This window comes from Lipotes vexillifer, unplaced genomic scaffold (genome assembly GCF_000442215.2).
Source record: "Lipotes vexillifer unplaced genomic scaffold, Lipotes_vexillifer_v1.1 scaffold74, whole genome shotgun sequence".
NCBI lineage: Eukaryota > Metazoa > Chordata > Mammalia > Artiodactyla > Lipotidae > Lipotes > Lipotes vexillifer.
In genome coordinates, this window is record NW_006776983.1 from 1,219,554 (window position 1) to 1,224,512 (window position 4,959).

Sequence of the window (4,959 nt, forward strand, 5' to 3'; positions counted from 1 at the left end):
TTTCCCTACTGATTCTGAAGACCAAATGTCTCAGATAGATAGATAGATGATAGACAGATAGATAGATAGATAGATAAATAGATAGATAGGTAATGTATACACACAGACACACACACAGCATTTTGATGATACAAATTGCTTCACAGTATAAAATAGCACTTATCTTTGGTGAATTACAAACAAATTGTTCCAAGAGCAATCCTGTATATCAGGGTGTTAATCCTCATGCTATTTAAGCTTTCACTCATCTTTGAATTCTCAAGCACTGGTGGGCATAGGGATCTTCCAGGTGCTTGTACAATACACAGACTCCTTGCTCCCATGCTAGACCTACTAAACCAGAATTTTCTCAGTGGTTCCAGGAATCCGTACTTTCACAAGTAGCTTTAATAAGTAACCAAGGCAGTTGGTCTCCAGCAGAGGGGGATTGGGAAAAGATGGACAGCACACGTTCTGAGACCCTTCAAAGATGCCAGTAGGAAAATTCAGTTTATCGGTCTTCAGATTGGTTTTCCTAGGAATGTAGAAATTTTTTTTGCTATGTGTTTATTTCCCAGGAAAATTCTAAGCACAGCCTTGGGAGAGCAAGTGCAAACACATTACACAGCCCCTGGAGTGCCATTCACCCTCTGTGGAAGCACTGGTCTCCAGACCACACTTTCAGCAACACTGCGTTTAAACCAAAGTACGGTCGTTTAACCCAAACTCATTGCAAACTCACTGTGAACGACCTCACCATTGACACTGGCTTAGGGATTCCTTAATTTTCACAGAGAATGTGTTGTGGACAGTGGAGCCCTGTGATGCAGGTGGAGGGTGTAAAGTGAGAATAGGGAAGAGGGAAGATTGTAATTTTAAATGATTTATGAGCACAGAGAAGGGTCCTTAAGCTAATTGTTTAGAAATAAGACCATGAGATTCTCCTTCATACTCCCCAACAAAGCAAGGTATCCTTAGACTCCAAGGAGCATCTGACACAGCACATCCCACGGCCACATGTGCTTGCTTTCCATCTGTGTTCTTATCAGTTTCTGGGGAGGAAGAAAGCCATCTAACCTGGTGAGTCTGGATGGGGCGTTTGGCAAATAGCGCTTTGCTTCACATCAAGTGATTTCTTCTGAAGAAATCATCGCTGTTATAATAGCAAGACAATTAGGGAAGCAATGAGAAGGATTTGATTAATACTGCTTCCAATTATTCCCAACTAACAAAAATGTGGGTTTCTATGCCAGACACAGTCAAGAGGTTTAGATCCCAAAGGGGTGCAGCAGTGGTGGTGTCTTTTAATATGTGTGATGTATTGTGTGTGTGTGTGTGTGTGTGTGTGGATGGGTGGTCATGTACATTTTAATTGCTTATTATAAATCAAAAGTAATTATTTATGCATAATTTTCTCACTACTTTGCAGATCTGTGGGAAGTGTTTATTGCAAGAGGATTTATTTTGTTTCACTGCAAATGGGCATTACATGTATACACAGAACAAAGCTGTTCAGACAAGGAGGTGGTAACCCATCGACTGTCCTTCTACTAAAGCCTCAGTGCCCTCAATGACGGTACGAGGGCTGTGAAACCTCAACTTGGAGAACATCTTAGCTACTGAACATGTGCTTTGCAAAACACACATACATACATGTGTACACACACATTAGAAAGAATGTTTTAAATAAGGCTCAGCATTGCTTTACAAACATAATTCTGATTATGAATATCTTTTAATATATTGTGTTTTCCTATTCATCGGGAAAAGTCTATGCTTTTCTGTGTCCTGTGTAGTTAAAAAATAATCCGGACTATCATAGGACAGTCTATAGGCAACTTGGTATAAAGTAAGATTATTTGCTTTTTTAATGCCCCATTTTTCTTTGTGGCTCCAACATTACACATTTAATTTGCAAAGAATTTCAAACACTATAATGAAAAAGTAAAAAGAACCCTAAGACTGAATCCCCTGGAATACCAATGTTTTTATTCATTTATTCATCTGACTTTTAATTATGAGCCACTGCTTCAATGCCACATGGAAATTGTTTTAATCATTAGGTTCTGAACTCAGAAGTTAGCATGTTTCTCCCACCTGCGCTGTTTAGTACATCATCACCCACTGAGAACTCTATCTATTTAACTACCTTCCTCTAATCACTTCCCTGATCTCTCTCTCTCTCTCTCATTTTCTCTGAATGCACATGCAAGTAACAAACACACACACAAGTATAGTCTTCTCTAGTCACCCAATTACACATACCCTTCAACCCAACCCTTATAATCTCTTACCACCCTTAGTTGTACAATATATACACATAGAGTCCTGAGCAAAGGAACAGATTTTGGCTTTGCCTTATGGAAATTTGTCCCATTTCTATATAGTCATTTTAAAAAATTTTTTCCAGCTTTATTAAGATACAATTAACATAAAACATTGTGTAAGTTTAAGGTGTACAAAGTGATAATTTGATATACATATAGATTATGAAATTATGGCCACCATAAAATTAGTTAACACCTCTATCATCTCACATAATTACATGTGTGTGTGTGTGTGTGTGCGTGTGTGTGTCTGTGTGGTGAAAACATTTAAGATCTACTCTCTTACCTTCTTTCAAGTATATATAACAGTGTTGTTAACTATAGTCACCATACTGTACATTAGACCCCCAGAACGTGTTCATCTTATAACTAGAAGTTTGTACCCCTTGACAAGCACCTCCCCATTTCCCTCACCCCCATCCCCTGGCAACCACCAATCTATTCTTCCTGTAGAGTCTTATTTTAATGTATACGTGCAGGGATATGTATAGGTCTACACATAGTGATTTGCTGTGAAATATCATAAATATAATTACCCTCAAAAATATGCCAAAAATTAATGTAGTATGAAAATATAAGGTCCTGACCCAATTTTAGTTATATTTGTGCAACAAAACACCCCAAAACTTACTGCTTTTCTTAAAAGAGGTGACATTATTTTTCATGATCCTGTAAACTGACTGAGTGGTCCTTCCTGTGCTCTCTCGCTGGACCATCCATGTGGCTCACTCAGCTGGCAGGACAGCTAGCAGCTGGGCTCAGCAGAGACAGCTGGGATGGCTCAGCCCCTCTCTCTCTCTGTGGCCTTTCACTCTGGCTTTTGACATGGCAACGGCCAAGGGCAACATTCCCAGAAGAAAGCCCCAATATGCAAGTGCTTGACAATGTCTTACTTGGATCACTGGCCAAAGCAAGCCAGTGGCCCAGTTCAAGTCCTCGTGGACAGGAGTACATAAGTGCTTGGATACTAGAAGGTATGACTCATTGGAAGTCGTTACTTAACAATCTACCACGTGGCCCAATATCATACAATTGCCCAAAGATACTGGAAATTGTCCCTTCCTATAAAGGATGACGTGTCTGAATTCAAACAGTCTAAAAACCTTTGCATTGTGCGTTCTGTAGGGCACACTTTACCTTGAAGACACACTTAAATGAAATACACACCTGGGTTATAAAAGATGATTGACGGCTTCTCTAACACAAGATACACATACTTCCTGCCATGAACAAAAATGAGAAAGAGAGAATGAACAAGAGAAATGTGAAGATGACATTTCAGGGTAGATTCCTTTTCCCCATCAGCTAACATTTCCTGTTCATCCGCTCTCCCTGGGACCCTGACCAACTACTGTGACTCTGTTTAGATTGGTCTGAGATTACCAGGTGTCCTGTTCCAGCTTTTCCTCTTTACCCAGTGTCTAAATGGGCAAAAAAAATTCTGAAGGTAAGGAAAACAGGCTAATGAGGCTCCAGTTTCCCAGGAAAGAAGAAACAAAGAAGTCCTGAGAGAATCAAGCAGTCAAGTGGTACCTGGAGGGAGCTCATGGGGGAGCAGAGAGGCTTCTTATTGGATGACTCTCTGCCTGAGTTATTCCTCAAGGGATGCACATGAATTACTTTGTGCCTCTTTGCCCTTCTTGGTTGTTCCCTAAGGACCAAGGGAAGTTCCATGGCCTAATAAATTACTTGAATTTTATGCAAAAGGTAAACTTCATAAACTGAACCAAACTCTTTCATTTTAAGCACATGTGGACATTATTTATAAAAATTTTAATACTGATCCCAGGAAGGAGGTTTTCCTTCACAAAATTTTTGAGGTTCCCTCATTAATAGACTCCCTGCCATGACCTTTTTGTCAGCTCATCTGCAACACTGCTGTAGCTATTCTGTAAAACCAAGGTCTTCCAACACAACACGAGATGTGACACCAAGGAGAACCACTGTGAACGTAGTTCAGATGAAAGTCACTTCCTGGAAATAGCCTGCAGGAGCAAAACTTTCCTTCCTGCCAAATCTCCTACCCAAACACAAGTAACTAGTGGCAGGAGCTTGGACTCAAAGACTGTTTTAATGGACTAGGCCATCTAATCCTATAACCAGATCCTATTCACTATTAATTAAGTAGTAAAGTTTGACTCCCTTAGAGGCATACACATCTGCTATGGAAGAAGACCAAATATCTGTGTTAATAGAAAACCAGAATCAAATGGAAAATTCTCAGGTGGCCTGGATCATCAAGAACAATTTTATTGTACAACAAGGTTTGACATTAAAAGAACTAGGGTGAATCAATCAACCACAATATATTAGCTCTGCAATACCAACGTATGGTTTATGGAGCTAACTCTAGATAAAACCCTGAATTAATATCTAATCCACACTTAAGCCTCATAATATTTAGAACTTCGGGTCCATGTTGTCAGTCCATGCTTGTTCCAGCCATGTCAAAATATAGCTGCTAGGGCTTCCCTGGTGGCGCAGTGGTTGAGAGTCCGCCTGCCGATGCAGGGGACACAGGTTCGTGCCCCGGTCTGGGAGGATCCCACATGCCGCGGAGCGGCTGGGCCCGTGAGCCATGGCCGCTGAGCCTGTGCGTCCGGAGCCTGCGCTCCACAATGGGAGAGGCCACAGCAGTGAGAGGCCCGCGTAC